Consider the following 25,817-nt stretch of genomic DNA (forward strand, 5'->3'; position numbering starts at 1 on the left):
CATGGTGTGCGCGGAGTGGACTGCGTGTAGTGGGGGAGTTGCTACGGGGCTTGAAGGAGCGTTAGTTGCTGAAGCTGTGGATGCATCTAGCGGCGGAAGAAATGGAGCGAAGCAGTTACTGGAGAGAGGAGATAGAAATGGCGTGTGGGGCCCAGCCAGGTGGTCTCTTTCCAAACGCACGGCAGGGAGAAAAATGTGGGGAGCTGGAGATCGCATGCGATTGGGACCCATAAGGTTGTTTTCCATTTTTTCTACATGCAGATCGGACGTGGGATGGGAGATGAGAGCGCTGGTTTAGGAACGATCGTTCCTTTTTTTATTTGTTTTCTCCTTTTTCTATTTCTCTTCTTTTCGTATCTATATGCATAGTAGAGATTTATGTATATATATTTGTCCATTTTAGATCAAGCCCAAAATAATTTAAATAAAATTAAATGTGATAGCTAACAAAATTATGCTTCAGTATGAAAGGCAGCACACAACGCTTCTCTAGGGCTCAATTTGGTAGGCTTATACTAATATATAATAAAATAACACTCCATTATTTAGAAAAAGGAAAGAAAAGCATGGAAAATAGAGGGTAACACCTGAATTTGGTGAACATTAGAAAAGAAATTTTATACCCCCAAATTCAGGGTGTTACAAATCTAACCCCCTTAACAGAATCTCGCCCCCGAGATTCAAGAAGAGGCTAGCAAGAAAAACAAGGCTGGTTCATCGGTTGCCCAAGGCTTTCTTAAGTTAACTTTGACTCTCCAAGCTTAAATTGTGGATTGGTTGCTTTGATCTTCAGATGCTTGAGACCGATTGATGCAATTCTTGAGAATCTCCCGGACCTGTGGGTTAGGACCCACACACGCTTCCGCTGCGCCACTCTGATCTTGTGGGTTGATGTTGATCGCATTGTCTTCATTGGGGTTAGCGGCTAACCCCCTTAACAAGAGCGTTGATATGCATTTGGTGAAGATGTTGCTGACTCTGACCTTGACTGATTTGGAGGAATTGGAGATTGCCAAATGGACGAGTGTAAGAGGAAAGAATAGCGAGAAAAGGTAAGTATAGACGGATTAGAGAGAGCAGGGGGAGAACCCAACTACTTAACTCTACGGCACTCACCTAGTAAACTAATGTCATTGCGGACCAAGGGCCGCAACACATCAACACTCATCACAAAGAGGCAAATCAGTCATCACACAAAGACAAACATCACAAGCATAAAACAACAAAACATCTCGTTGCTATACATTCCTTTTAATTAAATGGTGGTCTTTCTTAAAAAGGGAATAACTACTCTAAGGCCAACAAAAGGCAAGGGGAATAATAAGACATGCAGGATAGGGGCATGAGCACAATAAAGGATGTAGTTAAAGCAAGCATTGTAACCGGCAAGGGAGAAAATGCAAACCAAGGTCGGGATAGGTAAAACACCATTCTCAAATCGAGATGGGAAAGATGATATTTCAAAAGGTAGGCATGAGATAAGCATCATGGAAAGATCTAGAGATTACAAAGGTAAGGGAGGTAACAGGCAAAAGCACACCCAGAAGATCGTGTTAGGACAAGACTTGCAACCTGACAAAGGAAAAAGGGAACGAAAAAGAGCGGGATGGGTAAGACATCACTCTTAAACTAAAACAAGAGAGGAGGCTTTAAAATGCAGGTACGGGATAAGCATCAAGGTAAAGATCGAGGGATGACAAGGGTGAGGGTGATAACGGGCAAACACACAACAAAGGATGTATTTTAGACAAAACTTGCAAGGTGTCAAAGAAGGGGGAGCAGTCAACGATGAAATAGATGAGGCATTATCCCTGAGCATGGATGGAAATGAGGAGACTTCAAAGGATAGGTTCAATGTAAGCAGGAAAGCAAGGGAATAGATATCACGAGGGTCTGAAGGTGATAACGGGCAAGGATGAAGGAGAGGAGGTAAATGGGCATAAGAACCAAGGATATACGTACCACCAAGTATGGAGTTAAGACAGGACCTGCAAGTGGAAAAGGCAGGGGGGTACGTCCAAGGGCCAGATAGGTAAGTAGCCGCTCTCAAATTGAGGTGGAAGAGAGGGGATTTTTAAAGAGTAGGAATAAAGATGAGTATCAAGGCAAGATCGATGGATGACAAGGTGAGGGTGATAGCAAATAAAACACAGCAAGGGATGGAATTAACACAAAACATGTAAGGTGACAAGAAGTGAAAAGAAATCAAGGGAGAGATAGGTACCTCACAACTCTCAAACTGGGTTGAAAGAAAAGGGAGGCTTTTAAAGGATAAGCTCGAGGTAAGCATTTAGGTAGAAGACATAAATATCGCAAGGGTCAAAGGCGATAACGGACAAGGGTATAAGAGAAAAGATGAAAGCATTGAAGAGCCAACGGTATGAGTACAACAAAGAATGGATTCACATCCAAGCTTACACGCGATAAAGAAGATGATATAGCCAAGGGTGGGGTAAGTAAAACACCGCTCTCAGATTGGAATATGAAGTTGGAGATTTTAGACAACAGACATAACGTAATCACCAAGGTAAGATCGAGGGATGAGAAACATAAAGGTAATAGCAAACAAAAGTGGGCAAAGGATGGAGTTAAGGCAAGACTCACGAAATGGCAAAATGGAGAAAACAATCAAGGGTAAGATATGTAAGGTTGCAACAGAATGATTGAAGTTAAAATTCATTACCGAGGGATGTTACAAGGGAACAACGAGATCACCAAGGATGTGCAAAATAAAATGACCGCTCATGGATCATTGAGAAACAAGGGTGGTCAAGGGCATGTTAACTGAAATGTCTCAAATAGATATTGGGGTATAAAGGTAAGCATATATAAAAATAAGAGTATGCAAGATTCCAATGGTACGAGCATACCAAGACCAAGAGAGTACAAATTGCCAAAAAGATAGCGACTTAACAATAGAATAGGAAAGGGTCTCAAAAGATAGTGAGATCATGGACATATAAACTGAAATGTTTAAATAGGCGGCATAGTTTTTTTATTAGAGGTAGGTATTGAAACAAGAGTATTAAAGAATCCAGGGATACGAGCATGTCAATACCAGGGGAATAAAGATTGTGAAATGGTAGCAATTTAATGACGAAAGAGGAAGGGACCCAAAAGTCAGGGGGCATCTACAAAGATGTCGCAAGCACAAGAGTGAGATCAGATCTAATAGGTTGAGAGAAGTATAGACCATACTAGAATAAAATACTTTTGGCAAGGAGGCATATAGGAGCACAACATAGAATTAGTCGAGGTGACCAATATTTTGAAGCAGAATCAAGGATGAGGTGAAGTAATAATCAATAAGTCCTTAAAACGACCAATGCTACTCTAGGTCAGCGGTCCTACAGTCAACACGGCTTTGATACCACTTATGTCACACCCGGTTTTAGAAGGCAAACCGAATGCGAACCATGTACGTGCCAGGATCAGCAATTCACGTACACAACAGTTACATAACTGGACATCATCACACAGTGCTCAAATAATAACATAAAAGAGGGTATAATAGTCGATTATATCATGATGTCTGAGACATGCACATAGTCTTTACAATAATCAAAGTGCGAAAACGAAACGTAGATACACGCGGCCTTCATAGGCAGCCGACTGGGGGTTTGCCGCTAACCCACGCCTAGAACTCGTCGTAATCTTGGAACTCCTGGAAGTCTCCTTCCACGGCTTCATCTTCTCCTGAGCAGTGGTTGCAATGCGGACAACTTGAGGAGGGGGGGTTGGTGTGTAGACCAAGGGTGAGTACACATCAACATACTCAGCAAGTGTCCTGTTTGGCTGTAGTGGGCTAGCTTTATGTGGGGGTAAGTCAAGCAGTTGCTTTTAGTTGGTCAGATTATTATTACTAGTAGAGAAAGCCAAGTTTTAGTGTTAACCCACGTTATTAACCCAGACGTACTCCTTTCCAAACGGAAAGAGTACCACTTACCATTACCAGAGTCAATACCAAGAACCATCAATCTCAGTGCCACCTGCAATCCGAACATCTCTGATCAAGTACCACTAATCACTGGAGCTCCCTTGGCCGCTCATAACCGCGAGCACGGCTGATATACCAGTTTTCAAACACTCTGCAGAGGTTGCGCACTTTACCCATAAGTCGTGATTCCCTCTTGCCTCGGGCCGATCAAACCCTTAAACACTACCAAGGTGAATAGACAGAGTTTCACTACGTAGCCTTTACAAAGATTCCCCGGGGCTGTAGCCGCCCGTTAGGTTTCCTAAATGCACCGCACTCCTCCCCAAGGGGGCGAACCCAAGCTTGGCAGAGCGAGCCGCATACACCGAGCCCCATTGACGGCACGACGGCTAAGCAAACTACACCCTGGTTCCTCTAATTATTCAGCTAAGGGCATCCCATTCCACCCTCATGGTTGCACTGTTTTCCCGGGCGGTCATCCAACGAACAGGTCCTTACAGAGAGGCACTCGATAAACCGCTCGAGCCCCCTTGAATACCACAAGTACCACATCATAATAAAGGAGAGAAACAGTGTATCATTGATAATTCTCATCATGTTCATTGATTAGAGTTGAGCAATAGCATAAAGCTAAACAATAATAATCCAACCCAAATAGGTAAACAAGGACATGGATAACAAAAGCTAGTCAATCCTTAGGCATAAATGTGAAATGCGGGAGGTGAATTAAAGAATGTATAGGACAAAGATGGGTCAAGGGACACTTGCCTTCACCAAACGAATGCTCAGGGTCTTCATTCTCGTAGAACTCGAAGAGTTCGATCTCTTGGTCGCCAAATCTTGACCATCGATTCCTCGAAGCTCGAAAACAGATTGCAATCCAATCGCAACGCGAAGCGAAGACGAACAGGCACAAGCAAACAAACATATACATATGCATAAGAACATTACACCATACAAGATAAAAGGTTATAAAAACATGCAGCATAAAATAGAGCTCGATTCTACGGTCACGCGAGGGAAAGAAACGTCGAACTCGAAGCTACGGTCGACAAGTTATCACATTTATGCTAAATAAATATTAACTATAACATTCAATTCAGTGTTATCAAATATAAACAATATCTACTTAGTTTTGATTAAATCTACTACACTAACAATTGTCAAATAAATAAGTGATATAATTAGTACAAGAGATTCTAAGCGAGACAAATTTACGATCACGAAACAGCGTGACAGCGTACGAACGACACGCGGACACACGACATAGCACGCTGACGACGCACGAAGACAGTGTGCGCGACCAGCGCGAACGACGCGCGAACCAGCACGACACCACGTGCGGAACAACTCGTGCGACCGGCGAGAAAGACTAAATAGGTGACACGTTTATACTAAATAATTATTAAATAAGTCGTTAAGTTAATATTAACCGTGTTAGTGCTTATTATAAAAGCGCAAGATAAACACCACACATTTAATCTAATTGGAATATTAATCTAATAAATATTAGTAAAGTGAACCTTAAGTTAATTATCTAACATATACAACGTGACGAATTAGCGTTACTAACATAAGTGTTTATAAACTAAAATAATTTATTATCACGCGCAGACGTCGCACGACATACGCGAACAGCGCGCCACGACATGACAACAACGAACGACACACGTGTGAACAATGCGCGCCACGTGCGAAGGAGCACACGGAAAGCGCGCACGACCACGCGGAACAGCGTAAACGACGAGCGCGAACGGCACGCGGATCAGCACGTAACCACGTGCAAAACGCGCGCGCGATACGCGAGAAAAACTAAATAAACGTCGCATTTATATTCAACGAACATTAGGGCAAAACGTTTGAGTTACTATTAATTACGTTGACATTGATTTATAAAACGTAAGTTAATTACTATAAATTATTTTAATCAAAAGGTCTAGTTACTCATCATTAGTTAAACAAAAGTATAATTAATTATTTAAAATGTGCGACATGGTGAAACAAGATTACTAACATGTAGACGACATTATTATGAAACTAACGCAACTAGAATAGTATAAAACGGATTTATAACGCAACACATAAAACGTTTGGTATTGCGCGAATTTATGTGATGTGGTGCAATTTAATTGGACAGGGCTTAGAAACGCGTAGGATCGTGGAATCGTGAGCGCAGAAAATCCCACGAACAGGATCAAATGTGCCCACTCTCTTCTTCTCTAAACTCGCCATCTTCACGTACGTAGAAAACACTTCAACCGCCATGGCTGCCGTCCATGGAGCTCGAGCGCGGGGGTGGGGCCTCGGCCGGCGGCTAGGGGCGCAGCAGTGGGCGCGCCGGCCACACCACGGGGCCAAATGGAGTTCGCCGCAACGACTCCATTTCCGTCGAGGGCGCGCTACGCATGGAGCAGGGCCAGACCATGCCGGCTGCGCCTTGGCGCCTAAGCGTGCACTAGGGAAAAGGGCAAGCGGAGCAGGGGAGTTTTGCCGGAGCAGAGCACAGCGAGGCTTTGCTCACCGGGCAGACGCGGGCTCAGCCATGGCGCTGGTCGGGGCGAGCAAGCAGGGTGGAGCGACAGCACGCGTGCGCAGCAGACGACGACGCGAAGGCTACACGCACAAAGACTCAGCAGGGAGGGGACGCGGACCTTACCAGTCAAGACAACATCGGCAAGCATGATGCGCAAGGTGTTCCGGTGAGGCACATCTACGCCGGAGCTCCGACGAGGAGGGTCAGCATGGTGTGCGCGGAGTGGACTGCGTGTAGTGGGGGAGTTGCTACGGGGCTTGAAGGAGCGTTAGTTGCTGAAGTTGTGGATGCATCTAGCGGCGGAAGAAATGGAGCGAAGCAGTTACTGGAGAGAGGAGATAGAAATGGCGTGTGGGGCCCAGCCAGGTGGTCTCTTTTCAAACGCACGGCAGGGAGAAAAACATGGGGAGCTGGAGATCGCACGCGAGTGGGACCCATAAGGTTGTTTTCCATTTTTTCTACATGCAGATCGGACGTGGGATGGGAGATGAGAGCGCTGGTTTAGGAACGATCGTTCCTTTTTTATTTGTTTTCTCCTTTTTCTATTTCTCTTCTTTTCGCATCTATATGCATAGTAGAGATTTATGTATATATATTTGTCCATTTTAGATCAAGCCCAAAATAATTTAAATAAAACTAAATGTGATAGCTAACAAAACTATGCTTCAGTATGAAAGGCAGCACGCAACGCTTCTCTAGGGCTCAATTCGGTAGGCTTATGCTAATATATAATAAAATAACACTCCATTATTTAGAAAAAGAAAAGAAAAGCATGGAAAATAGAGGGTAACACCTGAATTTGGTGAACATTAGAAAAGAAATTTTATACCCTCAAATTCAGGGTGTTACACCGGTCCACTTTTGGCATATCGACCGTCACGCCTCCTCCCGCGGCTGACTGACCCGTGATCGTTGCACTCAATTGGCACTGTTGGGTCACGCGCAGGGCTGCCTCGAGTCGTGGCACTGGTTCCGCAATCGAGAAGGCGCGGCATTGGCGCAAGTGGCGGTGCAGTTTCTTGCACGCAGTAACCGGCGTGCCGGTTACATGACGTGCGGGCCTGGGCCTCCATGTTGGACCGCTAGATGCGACGAAGACGAAAGGGTGTGCAACCGCGGTGCGGTTGCACGCCACTTGCATGGCGGTCCGCCCTTTCGACCGCTGGTTTCGGCGAGGATGGAGGAGTGCTTATAACCGCGGGGCGGTTACATGCTCCTCGTGCGGCGGTTTGGCTTCTTCTGTTTCGGGTCAGCTTGCATGACGTGTGGGACCCAGCCCCCATATCGTAGGGGGAGGACCCTGGAGCACGTCGGTGGAGACTTTGCCCGTGACGCTTGAGGATGCGAGTGGGGAGAGCCGCCTTTAAAAAGGGATCGATCCCTGGGCAGTAGCCATGCCTTCGCACTACCCCCATGCATCGCGGCCTTCCACCTTGCGAGCCCCTGGATGGGGAGCACCCGCGTTGCCTTCGTCTTGCTGCTGTTGGAGGAGCACGACCCCGCGGGGGTTGGCGCTCTTCAGTCATCGCTCGGCTTCAAGGATTTTCATCACGCAGCCCGGCTGCAGTCCCTCCCCAATGGTCATCCGTAGGGATGATCACCAGCCTTGTGGCGGGGGAGAAGCAAGCCGGGCTGCGACCTCTGCCCCGCCCTCAGCTTCAAGGATGTTCATCATCCGGGCTGGGGAGGGGGGCGCACCGAGTTGGGGCCTGCCTCCGCGTGGGCTGGCGACCCGCTTCTTCCTCCGGCATTCGGGGGAGAAGGGCATCCTCCAGCTCTGCGAAGGAGACGTCCAGCGTCCTCCAGCCATGTGGGGGAAGGCGAACTGCTACTGCCTAGCCAGGGTGCAGCTGTCTGTCCTCCACCCGGGCGACGGCCGTGCCGCGCGCGGGCCGGCTACGTCCAGGTCCTCCCTGCGTCGTCGGCTGCACCGGGGGGTCGCACAACACGTCGTACGCCGCGAGGGCGGTACTCGTGTTCTGGGACGGTCCCGTTCTCGTTCTTGTGATGAGAACGGGAGTGAGGACCTGTCGGTGCACTTTGGGGCGGCCGCCGCTCGCTGGTGAGGTGTTGGTGGGCAGGTGGCTGCTGTCGTCGGTGCTGAGGTGTTGGTCGCCATAGGTGAGGCTGCCTCTGCCGAAGCGGTTGCCTCCGCTGACGAGACCGTCAGTGCCACCTGCGCTCCGGGCCTCCGGCTCTTTGGCTTTAATGGCTGGTTCTCGTCCCCCGTGAGGGGACGTGAACGAGGGCCTTCCAGCAGTAGCGTTTGCCCTGAGGCCATCGCTGCTGCTGTCTAGTCACCTGAGACGGAGGTCGTTGCCGCGCTGCTGGTGCAGTGGTCGCTGGCGAGCCACCTGGAGTTTGTTATCCCGCAGGCCCTCTGGTGTGGAGGTTGTTCATACCCGCGGGAGTGGAACCGGAGTCCCGTTTGTAATGGTACCCTGAGCATGGGTGTTTATTCATTGTGGCTGTCGAGGCATGAACATCTGGGTATTTGGGCGTGAAGCCGTGTTTCTTCCTCATTTCGAGCACTAGGACTCGCCTGTCGGCTAGCTGAACCACTTAGCCGAGCGTGAGTTGCCCTGCGCAGAAGGTGACGAGTGAGGTATCTGTATCCCAGAGGAGTAGGAGTCCCTCGACTCGGTCGGCCTTGCCGTTTAAAGCCTCTCTTGCTTGGTTTTAGAACCTTCGGCCGCTCTGCGATGAGCTAAAGCCAGAGGTAGCGGTGTCAGCGTGGACGAAGGCGGTGTCGGCTCGAATAGAGGCTTCGTCGGCCTAGGAGCAGGTGGCTTCCCAGGCCGAGGAGGTGCAGCAGCGGCGGCTGGAGCTTGGCCAGGTCGTCCGCGAGCGGGACCAATCCCTGAGTCACGCTGTCGAGGCCGTGAGCCGGGCTGAGGTCCTCAGGGGACAGCCGGCTGAGGCTACGGAGCGGCCAGCCGAGGTGTCCGCTCGGGCCGGGACCCTGGCGGAGACCCTGGCAGTGAGGGCCCCAGCGCGGTGCTGGCGTCCTCCTTCGAGGTGGAGATCCTTCCGCCCGTGTCGCCGTCCGAGGCCGGGCCAGATTCCGCCGAAGGTGGAAACGACGCCGAGGGTGCTGCTGCTCCCTCTGCCGATGTCTGAACCTGCAGGAACAGTTTGTCTGAAGTATGCGTATGTCTTTTGCGGCCGCTGAGGCCTAAAACATCTTATTGTCATGTTATAAAGTTGTGTTTCCTATCCTCTTGTTTCGAGCATCCAGACTTGTTCATCGGTAGCAGAATCGCTTATCCGAGCGAGAGTTACTTTTCGCGGAAGGTGATGAGTGAGGTATCCGTATCCCGGAGGCGTAGGAGTCCCTCGGCTCGGTCGGCCTTGCCGCTTACGTGCACTCTCACTCGTTTGCAGGATTCTGTTATCGATATAGTCGAGAAGGCACGAAAGTCGTTTTCTACCCAAGCGTTAGAACTTGTTCGGTAGCAGGATCGCTTATCCGAGCGTGAGTTACTTTTCACGGAAGGTGATGAGTGAGGTATCCGTATCCCGGAGGCGTAAGAGTCCCTCGGCTCGGTCGGCCTTGCCGCTTACGTGTACTCTCGTCGTTTTTAGGATCCCGCTATCGATATAGTCGAAAGCACGAAAGTCATTTTCTACCCGAGCGTTTAGGACTTGTTCGATAGCAGAACCGCTTATCCGAGCGTGAGTAACTTTTCGCGGAAGTTGATGAGTGAGGTATCCGTATCTCGGAGGCGTAGGAGTCCCTCGGCTCGGTCGGCCTTGCCGCTCAAGGTCCCTCTCGTCGTTTTCATGGTTCCGTTATCGATATAGTCGAAAGTCGTTTTGGTAGAAAACTTTTCTTGGTAAAAAACTTTTCTGAGGAAAATTTTGATGCAGAGGGGGTTCCCCCCTTCTAGCCCCCAAGGGAGGGTCAGGCTTTGCCGAGGCAAGGCTGACCCTTCCTTGACGGTTAGACTTTATTTACGTATGTAAAGAAAAACGAGGTACGTGAACGACTTGAAACATTTTAAGGGTAGAAGCGACGTAGTTGTTGGATGTTCCAAGCGTTGCTGTAGACCTCGCCTTGATCGTTGGCCAGCTTGTATGTCCCGGGCTTCAAAATCTTGGCGATGATGAACGGCCCTTCCCAGGGAGGAGTGAGCTTGTGGCGCCCTTGGGCGTCCTGCCACAGCCGAAGTACCAAGTCTCCCACCTAGAAGCCTCGGGGCCGAACCATTCGGGCGTGGTAGCGTCGCAGAGACTGCTGATATCGCGCCGAGTGTAGTAAGGCCACGTCCCAAGCTTCTTCGAGCTAGTCTAGTGAATCCTCTCGGCTGGTCTGGTTGCTTTCGGTCGTCGTACGCCTTTGTCCTTGGGGAACCATATTCTAAGTCCGTGGGTAGGACGACCTTGGCCCCATAGACTAGAAAGAACGGCGAGAAACTCGTGGCTCGGCTTGGCGTTGTCCTCAGACTCCAGACCACCGAGGGTAGCTCTTTCATCCACCGCTTGCCAAACTTGTTGAGGTCGTTGTAGATCCTCGGTTTAATTCCCTGCAAAATCATACCGTTGGCTCGCTCTACCTGCCCATTCGTCATGGGGTGAGCTACGGCAGCCCAGTCCACACGGATGTGGTGGTCCTCGCAGAAGTCCAGGAACTTCTTCCCAGTGAACTGCGTGCCATTGTCAGTGATGATGGAGTTTGAGATCCCAAAGCGATGGATTATGTTTGTGAAGAACGCCACCGCCTGCTCGGACCTGATGCTGGTTAGGGGTCGGACCTCGATCCACTTGGAGAATTTGTTGATGGCGACCAGCAGGTGCGAGAAGCCCCCGGGTGCCTTCTGCAAGGGACCGACGAGGTCCAGACCCCACACGGCAAACGACCAAGTGATGGGTATTGTCTGTAGGGCCTGAGCGGGCAGGTGTGTCTGTCTTGCGTAGAATTGACACCCTTGGCAGGAGCGTACAATCCTAGTGGCGTCAGCCACCGCGGTCGGCCAGTAGAAACCTTGTCGGAAGGCGTTCCCCATGAGGGCTCGAGGTGCTGCATGGTGATCGCAAGCCCCCGAGTGTATTTCTTGCAACAGCTCCTATCCTTCGGCGACGGATATGCATCGTTGGAGAATGCCTGAGGAGCTGCGGTGGTAGAGCTCCTTTTCATCACCCAGTAAGACGAACGACTTGGCGCGCCGCGCCAGTCGCCGAGCTTCGGCCTTGTCGAGGGGTAGCTCTCCTCGGAGGAGATATTCCAGTTACGGGGACTGCCAGTTCGGGTTAGGCATGACCCCATTCCGCTCTCCTTCGACGCGCAGGGCCTCACCCTCGGCGGCCGAGGATACCTCGGGCTGGGCCGAGGCCTTCTCGGGCTGGGCCGAGGCCTCCTCGGGCTCGGGCGTGTCGTCGATCTTGATGGAGGGTTGATGTATGTCTCTGGAGAAGACGTCCGGGGGAACCGTTGTCCGTCTCGAGGCTATTTTAGCCAGCTCATCCGCAGTCTCGTTGTACCGTCGAGCGATATGGTTGAGTTCCAGCCCATAGAACTTGTCTTCCAGGCGCCGAACTTCGTCGCAGTAGGCCTCCATCTTCCGGTCGCGGCAGTGGGAGTTCTTCATGACTTGGTCAATGACAAGCTGCGAGTCGCCACGAGCGTCGAGGCGCCGAACCCCTAGCTCGATGGCGATGCGCAACCCATTAACCAGAGCCTCGTACTCGGCCACGTTGTTTGACGCCGGAAAATGGAGGCGCAGCACGTAGCGGAGATGTTTCCCGAGGGGTGAGATGAAGAGCAGGCTAGCACCTGCTCCTGTTTTCATCAGCGACCCATCGAAGTACATGGTCCAAAGTTCGGGTTGGATTGGAGCTGTCGGCAATTGGGTGTCGACCCATTCCGCCAGGAAATCCACCAAGACTTGGGATTTTATGGCCTTCCGAGGGACGAATGAGAGTGTTTCGCCCATGAGCTCCACTGCCCACTTTGCTATCCTACCCGAGGCCTCTCGGCACTGGATGATCTCCCCCAGGGGGAAGGATGACACCACAGTCAACGGATGAGACTCGAAGTAGTGTCGCAACTTTCGTCGTGTCAGAATTACCACGTACAGTAGCTTCTGAATTTGCAGGTAGCGGATCTTAGTCTCAGATAGTACCTCACTGATGAAGTAGACCGGCCTCTGGACGAGCAGTGCATGCCCTTCTTCTCGTCTCTCGACTACTATCGCGGCACTGACCACCTGAGTGGTTGCGGCTACGTAGATCAAGAGGGCTTCTCCCGCAGCGGGGGGCACCAAGATGGGCGCATTGGTAAGGAGTGCCTTAAGGTTTCCAAGGGCTTCTTCGGCCTCAGGGGTCCAAGTGAAGCGCTCGGCCTTCCTTAAGAGATGGTACAAGGGCAGCCCTCTCTCGCCAAGGTGCGAGATAAAGCGGCTCAGAGCCGCAAGGCAACCCATGACCCTCTGTACTCCTTTCAAATCTTTGATCGGTCCCATGTTGGTGATGGCCGCGATTTTCTCCGGGTTGGCCTCGATGCCCCGCTCGGAGACGATGAACCCCAGGAGCATGCCTCGGGGGACTCCGAAGACACACTTCTCGGGATTGAGTTTCACGCCTTTCGCTCTCAGACACTTGAATGTCGTTTCAAGGTCAGAGAGGAGGTCAGAGGCTTTCCTTGTCTTGACAACGATGTCATCGACCTAAGCCTCGACCGTTCGGCCGATGTGCTCTCCGAACACGTGGTTCATGCACCTTTGGTATGTCGCACCTGCATTCCTCAAGCCAAATGGCATAGTAATATAACAATACATGCCAAAAGGTGTGATGAAAGAAGTCGCGAGCTGGTCGGACTCTTTCATCTTGATTTGGTGATAACCTGAATAGGCGTTGAGGAATGACAGGGTTTCGCACCTAGCAGTGGAGTCCACAATTTGATCGATGCGAGGCAGAGGGTAGGGAACCTTCGGACATGCTTTATTCAACCCGGTGTAGTCGACGCACATCCTCCATTTCCCACCTTTCTTTTTCACAAGCACAGGGTTAGCTAACCATTCAGGATGGAATACCTATTTGATGAACCCTGCAACCATCAGCTTGTGGACCTCCTCGCCTATGGCCCTGCGCTTCTCTTCGTCAAAGCGGCGCAGGTGCTGCTTCACGGGTCGGGCTCCAGCTCGGATATCCAGCGAGTGCTCGGCGACATCCCTTGGTATGCCCGGCATGTCCGAGGGACTCCACACAAAAAATTCGGCATTTGCGCGGAGAAAGTCAACGAGCACTGCTTCCTATTTGGGGTCGAGCTCGGAGCCGATCCGGACCTTCTTGTCGGCGTCGTTGGTGGGGTCGAGAGGGACGGACTTAACCGCCTCAGCCAGTTCGAAGTTGCCGGCGTGGCGCTTCGCATCAGGCGCCTCCTTGGAGAGGCACTCTAGGTTGGCGATGAGGGCCTCAGACTCGGCGAGGGCCTCAGCGTACTCCATGCATTCCACGTCGCATTCGTACGCGTGGCGGTACGTGGATCCGACGGTGATGACCTCGTTGGGGCCTGGCATCTTGAGCTTGAGGTACATGTAGTTGGGGACGGCCATGAACTTGGCATAGCACGGTCTCCCTAGCACCGCGTGGTAGGTTCCTCGGAACCCGACCACCTCGAACGTGAGGGTTTCCCTGTGGAAGTTGGAGGGAGTTCCGAAGCAAACGGGCAAATCGAGTTGTCCAAGGGGCAGGACGCGCTTTCTGGGGATGATCCCGTGAAAGGGCGCCGCACCGGCCCGGATCGTGGACAGATCGATTCCCAAGAGCCCGAGGGTCTCGGCGTAGATGATGTTGAGGCTGCTGCCTCCATCCATGAGGACCTTGGTGAGCCTGGCATTGCCGATGACGGGGTCGACAACGAGCGGGTACCTTCCTAGGCTCGGCACACAGTCGGGGTGGTCGCCTTGGTCGAAGGTGATGGGCTTGTCGGACCAGTCTAGGTACACTAGCGCCACCACCTTCACTGAGCAGACCTCCCGGCGCTCCTGCTTGCGGTGCCGAGCCGAGGCGTTCGCCACTTGCCCACCATAGATCATGAAGCAGCCGTGGACCTCAGGGAACTCCTCTGCCTTGTCGCCCTCCTTCTTGTTGTTGTCTTGGCCTTTACCATCTCCCGTCGGGGACCCGGCTTTATGGAAGTAGCGCCGAAGCATGACGCATTCCTCAAGGGTGTGCTTGACGGGACCCTGGTGATAGGGGCACGACTCCTTGAGCATCTTGTCGAACAGGTTAGCCCTTCCGGGAGGCTTCCGAGGGTTCCTGTGCTCGGCAGCAGCGACAGGATCTGCGTCGGCGGCGTCGCGCTTCGCTTGCGACTTCTTCTTGGCCTTCTTCTTCGTGCCACGCTGGGCGGGCACCTCGGGTACGTCTTCCTGCTGCTGTCCCTGAGGCTGCTTGTCCTTCCGGAAGATGGCTTCGACCGCCTCCTGACTAGAGGTGAACTTGGTGGCAATGTCCATCAATTCGCTCGCCTTGGTGGGAGTCTTGCGGCCCAGTTTGCTCACTAGGTCACGGCAAGTGGTGCCGGCGAGGAATGCCCCGATGACATCCGAGTCGGTGATGTTGGGCAGCTCGGTGCGGTGCTTCAAAAATCGTCGGATGTACTCTCGCAGGGACTCCCCTGGCTGCTGGCGGCAGCTTCGGAGATCCCATGAGTTCACAGGGCATACGTACGTACCTTGGAAGTTTCCAGCGAAGGCCTTGACCAGGTCGTCCCAGATGGAGATCTGCGCAGGAGGCAGATGCTCCAGCCAGGCCCGGTCGGCGTCGGAGAGGAACAGGGGGAGGTTGTGGATGATGAGGTTGTCGTCGTCTGTTCCTCCCAACTGGCATGCCAGCCGGTAGTCCGCAAGCCACAACTCTGGCCTTGTTTCCCCCGAGAACTTGGTGATGGTAGTCGGGGCCCAGAACCGAGCTGGGAACGGCGCCCGTCGTATAGCCCGGCTGAAGACCCTCGGCCCTGGCGATTCGGGCGAGGGGCTCCGGTCCTCCTCACTGTCGTAGCGTCCCCCACGCCTGGGGTGGTAGCCTCGGCGCACCTTCTCTTCGAGGCGGGCTCGACGGTCGCGGCGGTGGTGCTTGTCGCCGAGGCGATCCGGGGCTGCAGGCGTCCTGTCCCGCGTGCGCCCGGTGTGGACCGAGGCCTCCGCATGAGTCGGGAAGTCGTTGTGCGATGCTCCGGGGGGCACCCTTGCCTTCGGGAGGCAGAGCTTTCGGTCTGTCGGACCGCGGCATCCTCCAGGAGGTTATTGAGTTCTCCCTGGATACGTCGCCCCTCGGTGGTGGATGGCTCCGGCATTGCTCGGAGTAGCATTGCTGCTGCTGCTAGATTCTGGCCGACCCCGCTGGAGGCCGGGGGCAGCCTTGCCCTGGCATCGTCAATAATACGCCGTTGGACGTCCCGGGCCCGATGACGCACTTCTCTAGTGAGTGCTCGGCCTGCCCACTCTTGCTCGATGTTTTTCCAGAGCTGCACAAGTTGCCCAGCTTCCTTGTCGAGCTTGGCCTGCATCTCGCGGATTTGCTCAAGTTGTGTGTCCTGACCCCCCGCAGGGACTGGGACCACAGCTAGCTCCCGCGGGATGTCAACGTGAGAAGCAGGCCCAGAGGGATCGTCATCCTCCGGCATACCGAGGTGGTTGCCTTCGTCGCGACCCCCCAGATCGACGTGAAAACATTCGCGACTTGGGCCACAACCCTCATCGTCAAGGCTATGGCCATCATCAGAGCAACTGGAGAGGCAGTAATCACATGCGGTCATGAAGTCTTGCATGGCCCTGGGATCACGGAGCTCGGAGAAATCCCAACCAGAGTCGGGGTCGTCATCTTCCTCGGAACCCAGGGGCCCGTAGGTTGAGACGGCCGTCAGTCGGTCCCAAGATGACCACATATGGTACCCCGGAAGGTTAGGATATGCCTTTACGAAAGCGCTCACCGAAGCGGGGTCGCTTGGTGGATCGAAGCTGAATCTAAAAGGCACAGGGTGGAAAACAAACGGTACCTCTTGATCGATGGACGGTGGTGAAGTCGTGTCGGGGGCGGATTGCACCGTCATCTCAGGTACGAGGCTAACGCCCAACAAGTCCTTCGCGAGAGTGCTGGCGTCATCAGTCCACTTGGGGTTGGCACGTCGCGGGGAAACGACATCCGTCGTTGTCTCAGGTGCGAGGACAACACCCGACATGTCCCCCGCTGGGGTGCCGGCGTCGTCGACTCGCTGCGGACCGACAGCCGACGAGGTGCCACCTCCTGCCTGGCCACGGGCAATGTTGCCCCGTCTCCTCCTCCTGCGGCGAGGAGGGTGGCGGGACAAACCCGGATGCTGCTCTTCTGCCACGGGGGGAAGACGTCGTCGAGTTCGCCGCCGCCGGGCGAGCTGACGACCGTCGTTGTTGCTGTCGCGCTGCGGGGGGAGGAGTACCATGTCGTAGCTGCCGTCGAGGGACATGAACTCGAGACTCCCAAAGCGGAGCACCGTCCTGGGCTGAACAGGTTGCTGAAGACTACCCATCTGGAACTCAACGGGAAGGTGTTCGTTAACACGCAGCAGACCCCTACCTGGCGCGCCAACTGTCGACGTTCTGGACCCGGGGGTCCCTCAATCGAGCCGACCAGTGAATTTATCGCTGCGGGCCCCTACCCAGATGGGTTGGCGCAAGATGGAACACAAGGGGGGGAATGCGGCTTGTTTTATCTCGCACCAGGGGTGTGCTCGTAGTAGGGGTTACAAGTGTCGCGAGAGAAAGAGAGAGCCTGTTCGTTTGCTCGTTCCCCCGCGCGACCCCCCTCCGCAGGAAGGCCCTGGACCACCCTTTTATAGATGCAAGGAGAGGGTCCAGATGTACAATGGGGGGTGTAGCTTTGCGCTAACGTGTCTGGCAGAGGAGTGCCTGAGCCCTGTGTACATGCCAACGTGGCTGTCGGAGAAGTGCTTGAGCCCTGTGTACGCGATAACGTGGTCGTCGGAGAAGTGCTTGAGCCCTATAGAAGCACAGCTGTCGATGCTGCTGGGATCCCGCTGACGTCTCCTTGCTTCCGTAGGGGGCTGAGAACCACCAACGTCATGGACGCACACGGGGAACCATCATTACCTGTGAAAGGGAAATGTGCCCTTGGGCCATTTCTAAGTATTTTGGTGATTGAGTGCCAACACAAGTGCTTAAATGTGAATTTATGCTCATGGATGGACAAAGTGCAAATCAAGAGTAAAGGTATGTTTCTAAGCCTTAGTACATTGGTTTTGTGTACTAATATACTTGTCTAAGTGTTAGAAACAGAAAGAAGAAGAAAAGAGAAGAGATGGCTGTGTTCAGCCAAGAGGCTGTTTCGGTCTGGGGCACCGGACTGTCCGGTGGTGCACCGGACAATGTCCGGTGCGCCAGGCTGCCTCGGCCGAAGAGGCCGCTCTCGGGAATTTGCTGACGGCGTACGGCTAAAATTCACCGGACTGTCCGGTGTGCACCGGACTGTCCGGTGAGCCAACGGTCGGCCGAGCCAACGGTCCGCCGCGGACTCTGCGCGCGACACGTGGCCAAGCCAACGGTCGGAAGGGGGCACCGGACTGTCCGGTGTGCACCGGACATGTCCGGTGCGCCAACGGCTCCCAGATCTGCAACGGTCGGCTTTGCCATTTAAGGAAAGGAATCGGGCACCGGACACTGTCCGGTGTGCACCGGACTGTCCGGTGCGCCCGATGACAGAAGGCAAGGATGGCCTTCCAGATTTGTTCTCAACGGCTCCTAGCTGCCTTGGGGCTATAAAAGGGACCCCTAGGCGCATGGAGGAGTACACCAAGCATTCCTACAACATTCCTAAGCACCAAGACATCGATTCCACGCATTTGGTTCATTGTGATAGCATCTAGAGCTCTTGTTGAGTTGTGAACTCATTGAGTTGTGTTGCGAGCTCTTGTTGCGACTTGTGTGCGTGCTGTTGCTCTGATTTTGAGTCTTGTGTGCGTTGCTAGTTTCTTCCTTACTCCGTATTTCTTTGTGAATCTTAAGTGTAAGGGCGAGAGGCTCCAAGTTGTGGAGATTCCTCGCAAACGGGATATCGAAAGGCAAAGCAAAACACCGTGGTATTCAAGTTGGTCTTTGGACCACTTGAGAGGGGTTGATTGCAACCCTCATCCGTTGGGACGCCACAACGTGGAGTAGGCAAGCGTTGGTCTTGGCCGAACCACGGGATAAACCACTGTGTCATCTCTGTGTTTGATCTCTTGTGGTATTGTGTTTTGTTGTGACTCCTCTCTAGCCACTTGGCAATTATCGTGCTAACACTTAACAACAAGTTTTTGTGGATATAAGTTTAAATTTTCACAGGATCACCTATTCACCCCCCCCCTCTAGGTGCTATCAATTGGTATCAAAGCCGTTCTCTTCACAAAGGGACTAACCGCCCGAAGAGATGGATCCTAAAGGGAAGGGAATCGTGATCAACGACAAGGAGAAGGAGTCCTTCGTCAACGAGCCAAGGGATGACAAGTCCAACGATTCGGGCTCGGGCCACAGACGCAAAGATGGGAAGAAGAAGAAGACAAGACGCATCAAGGAGATCGTCTACTACGACAGCGATGAGTCTACTTCCTCCCAAAAGGACGACGACCACAACGAATACGAGAAAAAGAAACCGGTCAATTCGAACTTTTCTTTTGATTACTCTCGTATTCCTCAAAGTACTAATGCTCATTTATTATCTATTCCACATGGTAAACCTCCTCATTTTGATGGAGAGGACTACGGATTTTGGAGTCACAAAATGCGTAGTCACTTGTTCTCTCTCCATCCTAGCATATGGGAGATTGTAGAAAGTGGAATGCACTTTGATAGTACGGATAGTCCCATGTTTATTAATGAACAGATTCATAAAAATGCACAAGCTACCACTGTGTTGCTAGCCTCTTTGTGCAGGGACGAGTACCATAAGGTGAGCGGCTTGGACAATGCCAAGCAGATCTGGGACACCCTCAAGATCTCTCATGAGGGGAACAATGTCACCTTACTCACCAAGATGGAGTTGGTGGAGGGCGAGCTTGGACGGTTCGCAATGATAAGGGGCGAGGAGCCAACTCAAACATACAACCGGCTCAAGACCCTTATCAACAAAATAAGGAGCTATGGAAGCATGCGATGGACGGATCACGACGTCGTCCGCCTAATGCTAAGGTCCTTTACTGTTCTTGATCCTCATTTGGTGAACAATATTCGTGAAAATCCTAGGTACACCAAGATGTCGCCCGAAGAAGTACTTGGGAAATTCGTTAGCGGGCGAATGATGATCAAGGAGGCAAGATACGTGGACGACGCCTTGAATGGTCCGATCAACGAGCCGCAACCCCTTGCTCTCAAGGCAACGAGGAGCAAGGAGGCACTACCGAGCAAGGTGGCGCAAGTTGAGGCGGCCGGGCTCAATAATGAGGAGATGGCCCTCATCATTAAGCGCTTCAAGACGGCGCTTAAAGGTCGCAAGGGACAGCCAAGCAAGACCAAGACAAAGGAGAAGCGCTCGTGCTTCAAATGTGGTAAGATTGGTCATTTCATTGCTAACTGTCCCGATAATGAAAGTGACCAGGAAAAGGGGAACAAAAGGGAGAAGAAGAAGCATTACAAGAAGGCCAAGGGCGAGGCACATATAGGAAAGGAGTGGGATTCGGATTGCTCCTCCTCCGACTCCGACAATGAAGGACTCGCCGCCACAGCCTTCAACAAGTCATCTCTCTTCCCCAACGAGCGTCACACTTGCCTCATGGCAAGGGAGAAGAAAGTAAGCACTCATGATACTAGTACTTATGCTTCTTCAAGTGAGGATGAGCCTAGTGATGATGATGAGATAGATTACTCATGCTTATTCAAGGGATTAGATAGATCTAAAATTAATAAGATTAATGAGTTGATTGATGCTTTGAATGATAAGAATAGATTACTAGAAAAACAAGAGGATCTTTTATATGAGGAGCATGACAAATTTGTAGAGGCACAAAAATCTTATGCTTTAGAAGTTAAAAGAAATGAAGTGCTTTCTAGTGAACTATCTTCTTGTCATGAAACCATTATTGCTTTAAAAGGTGTTAATGATGATTTAAATGCTAAACTAGAAGTAGCTAGTAAATCTAACTCTTGTGTAGAACATGTCATGGTTTGCACTAGGTGTAAAGATTTTGATGTTGATGCTTGTAGTGATCATTTAGTTTCAATTTCCAAATTAACTGAGGAATTGGCTAGTCTTAATGCCCAACTTAAGACTAGCAAGAATGAATTTGATAAACTAAAATTTGCAAGGGATGCCTACACGATCGGTAGACACCCCTCAATTAAGGATGGACTTGGCTTCAAGAGGGAAGCCAAGAACTTGACAAGCCATAAGGCTCCCATCTCCGCCAAGGAGAAAGGGAAGGCCCCTATGGCTAGTAGTGTGCAAAAGAACCATGCCTTTATGTACTATGATAGAAGACAACCTAGAAATGCTTATAGGAGTTGTAATGCATATAATGTCTTTGATTCTCATGCCATGTTTGCTTCTAGCTCTTCTTATGTGCATGATAAAAATGTTGGTAGGAGAAATGTTGTTCATAACATGCCTAGGAGAAATGTTGTTAATGTTCCTAGGAAAGTAAATGAACCTTCTACAATATATCATGCTTTGAATGCTTCTTTTGCAATTTGTAGAAAGAATAGAAAGGTGATTGCTAAAAAATTAGGGGCAAAATGCAAGGGAGACAAAACTTGCATTTGGGTCCCTAAGGATATTTGTGCTAACCTTGTAGGACCCAACATGAGTTGGGTACCTAAGTCCCAAGCCTAAATTTACCTTGCAGGTTTATGCATCCGGGGGTTCAAGCTGGATTATTGATAGCGGATGCACAAACCATATGACGGGGGAGAAGAAGATGTTCACCTCCTACGTCAAGAATAAGGATTCCCAAGATTCAATTATATTCGGTGATGGGAATCAAGGCAAGGTAAAAGGGTTAGGTAAAATTGCAATTTCTAATGAGCACTCCATATCTAATGTGTTTTTAGTAGTCTCTTGGATATAATTTGCTATCTGTTAGTCAATTATGCAACATGGGGTATAACTGTCTATTTACAAATATAGATGTGTCTGTCTTTAGAAGAAGTGATGGTTCACTAGCTTTTAAGGGTGTATTAGACGGCAAACTTTATTTAGTTGATTTTGCAAAAGAAGAGGCCGTTCTAGATGCATGCTTAATAGCTAAGACTAGCATGGGCTGGCTGTGGCATCGCCGCTTAGCACATGTGGGGATGAAGAACCTTCACAAGCTTCTAAAGGGAGAACACGTGATAGGTTTGACTAATGTGCAATTCGAAAAAGATAGACCTTGTGCAGCTTGTCAAGCAGGTAAACAAGTGGGAGGAGCGCATCACAGCAAGAATGTGATGACCACTTCAAGACCCCTAGAGCTGCTGCATATGGACCTCTTCGGACCTGTCGCCTATCTAAGCATAGGAGGGAGTAAGTATGGTCTAGTTATTGTTGATGACTTTTCCCGCTTCACTTGGGTGTTCTTTTTGCAGGATAAGTCTGAAACCCAAGGGACCCTCAAGCGCTTCCTCAGGAGAGCTCAAAATGAGTTTGAGCTCAAGGTGAAGAAGATAAGGAGCGACAACGGGTCCGAGTTCAAGAACCTTCAAGTGGAGGAGTTCCTTGAGGAGGAAGGGATCAAGCACGAGTTCTCCGCTCCCTACACACCACAGCAAAATGGTGTGGTAGAGAGGAAGAACAGGACGCTAATTGATATGGCGAGGACGATGCTAGGAGAATTCAAGACCCCCGAGTGTTTCTGGTCGGAAGCCGTGAACACGGCTTGCCACGCCATCAACAGGGTCTACCTTCATCGCCTCCTCAAGAAGACTTCGTATGAGCTACTAACCGGTAACAAACCCAATGTATCTTACTTTCGTGTATTTGGGAGCAAGTGCTACATTCTAGTAAAGAAGAGTAGAAATTCTAAGTTTGCTCCCAAAGCTGTAGAAGGGTTTTTGTTAGGTTATGACTCAAATACAAAGGCGTATAGAGTCTTCAACAAATCATCGGGTTTGGTTGAAGTCTCTAGCGACGTTGTATTTGATGAGACTAATGGCTCTCCAAGAGAGCAAGGTGTTGATTGTGATGATGAAGATGAAGAAGATGTTCCAACGGCCGCTATACGAACCATGGCAATTGGAGAAGTGCGGCCACAGGAACAAGATGAACAAAATCAACCTTCTTCCTCAACAACGGTGCATCCCCCAACTCAAGACGATGAACAGGTTCATCAAAAGGAGGCGTGTGATCAAGGGGGAGCACAAGATGATCACGTGATGGAGGAAGAAGCGCAACCGGCACCTCCAACCCAAGTTCGAGCGATGATTCAAAGGGATCATCCCGTCGACCAAATTCTGGGTGATATTAGCAAGGGAGTAACTACTCGATCTCGATTAGTTAATTTTTGTGAGCATTACTCTTTTGTCTCTTCTCTTGAGCCTTTCAGGGTAGAAGAGGCCCTGCTAGATCCGGACTGGGTGTTAGCCATGCAGGAGGAACTCAACAACTTCAAGCGCAATGAAGTTTGGACACTGGTGCCTCGTCCCAAGCAAAATGTTGTGGGAACCAAGTGGGTGTTCCGCAACAAACAGGACGAGCACGGGGTGGTGACAAGGAACAAGGCTCGACTTGTGGCAAAAGGTTATGCCCAAGTCGCAGGTTTGGACTTTGAGGAGACGTTTGCTCCTGTGGCTAGGCTAGAGTCAATTCGTATCTTGCTAGCATATGCCGCTCACCATTCTTTCAGGTTGTTCCAAATGGATGTGAAGAGCGCTTTCCTCAACGGGCCGATCAAGGAGGAGGTGTACGTGGAGCAACCCCCTGGCTTCGAGGATGAACGGTACCCTGACCACGTGTGTAAGCTCTCTAAGGCGCTCTATGGACTTAAGCAAGCCCCAAGAGCATGGTATGAATGCCTTAGAGACTTTCTAATTGTTAATGCTTTCAAGGTTGGGAAAGCCGATCCAACTCTCTTTACTAAGACATGTGATGGTGATTTGTTTGTGTGCCAAATTTATGTCGATGACATAATATTTGGTTCTACTAACCAAAAGTCTTGTGAAGAGTTTAGCAGGGTGATGACGCAGAAATTCGAGATGTCGATGATGGGCGAGTTGAACTACTTCCTTGGGTTCCAAGTGAAGCAACTCAAGGACGGCACCTTCATCTCCCAAACGAAGTACACGCAAGATCTGCTAAAGCGGTTTAGGATGAAGGACGCCAAGCCCGCAAAGACTCCGATGGGGACCGACGGACACACTGACCTCAACAAGGGAGGTAAGTCCGTTGATCAAAAAGCATACCGGTCAATGATAGGGTCTTTACTTTATTTATGTGCTAGTAGACCGGATATTATGCTTAGCGTATGCATGTGTGCTAGATTTCAATCCGATCCTAAGGAGTGTCACTTAGTGGCGGTGAAGCGAATTCTTAGATATTTGGTTGCTACGCCTTGCTTCGGGCTCTGGTATCCAAAGGGGTCTACCTTTGACTTGGTTGGATACTCAGATTCCGACTATGGTGGATGTAAGGTCGATAGGAAGAGTACATCGGGGACGTGCCAATTCTTAGGAAGGTCCCTGGTGTCATGGAACTCTAAGAAACAAACCTCCGTTGCCCTATCCACCGCTGAGGCCGAGTACGTTGCCGCAGGACAGTGTTGCGCGCAACTACTTTGGATGAGGCAAACCCTCAGGGACTTTGGCTACAATCTGAGCAAAGTCCCACTCCTATGTGACAATGAGAGTGCTATCCGCATGGCGGAAAATCCTGTTGAGCACAGCCGCACAAAGCACATAGACATCCGGCATCACTTTTTGAGAGACCACCAGCAAAAGGGAGATATCGAAGTGTTTCATGTTAGCACCGAGAACCAGCTAGCCGATATCTTCACTAAGCCTCTAGATGAGAAGACCTTTTGCAGGTTGCGTAGTGAGCTAAATGTCTTAGATTCGCGGAACCTGGATTGAAGTGTAGCATACATGTGTTTATGCCTTTGATCATTTTCCTTATGCATTTTGTTGCTTATTGTGGTGCTCAAGTTGTACAAACACTCCCTGGACCTCACAAGTCCGTTGCAAAGTGATGCACAGTTTTAGGGGGAGATGTGTTGCAACTTGACCCTTTGAGACTAACCATTTGGTTGAGTTTGATTGTTTTAGTCTCAAAGAAGGTTTGAAAGGGAAAGGTGGACTTGGACCGTGAAAGACTTCCACTGCACTCCGATGAAAAGAGTAACTTTTCCAAGTTCATCTTTAAATTCTTATTGCCTATTTTGCTCTTAATTGAAGAATTTGGTGAGGCAATGAGGTTAAAGGGCCAAGATTGATCCCGTTTTGGTGCTTGATGCCAAAGGGGGAGAAAATAAAGGCCAAAGCAATAAATGGATCAGCTACCACTTGAGAGATTTTGAAAATAGTAGAATAGAGCTTTTGGTTTGTCAAATCTCTTTTGTTGTCTCTTTTGTTGTCAAAAGTTGGCCTCTTGTGGGGAGAAGTATTGATTATGGGAAATAGGAGGAGTTTTTGGAATCTTGAATCAATTTTCTTTGGAAAACCTCTCTTGATGTCTCTACAAGTGGATTTGACTTAGAGATAGGATTTTGAGGTTGATTTGAAAAAAACAAACCTAGTGGTGGCAAAGGATGATCCATATATGCCAAATTGAATCAAAATAAATTTGAGTTTTTATTTGAAGTGATATTGCAATTGTTCTAGTTGCTTTATGTTGTGTTGGCATAAATCACCAAAAAGGGGGAGATTGAAAGGGAAATGTGCCCTTGGGCCATTTCTAAGTATTTTGGTGATTGAGTGCCAACACAAGTGCTTAAATGTGAATTTATGCTCATGGATGGACAAAGTGCAAATCAAGAGTAAAGGTATGTTTCTAAGCCTTAGTACATTGGTTTTGTGTACTAATATACTTGTCTAAGTGTTAGAAACAGAAAGAAGAAGAAAAGAGAAGAGATGGCTGTGTTCAGCCAAGAGGCTGTTTCGGTCTGGGGCACCGGACTGTCCGGTGGTGCACCGGACAGTGTCCGGTGCGCCAGGCTGCCTCGGCCGAAGAGGCCGCTCTCGGGAATTTGCTGACGGCGTACGGCTAAAATTCACCGGACTGTCCGGTGTGCACCGGACTGTCCGGTGAGCCAACAGTCGGCCGAGCCAACGGTCTGCCGCGGACTCTACGCGCGACACGTGGCCAAGCCAACGGTCGGAAGGGGGCACCGGACTGTCCGGTGTGCACCGGACATGTCCGGTGCGCCAACGGCTCCCAGATCTGCAACGATCGGCTTCGCCATTTAAGGAA

The sequence above is a fragment of the Zea mays genome, chromosome 4 (assembly GCF_902167145.1).
Source record: "Zea mays cultivar B73 chromosome 4, Zm-B73-REFERENCE-NAM-5.0, whole genome shotgun sequence".
In the NCBI taxonomy this organism is placed as follows: domain Eukaryota; kingdom Viridiplantae; phylum Streptophyta; class Magnoliopsida; order Poales; family Poaceae; genus Zea; species Zea mays.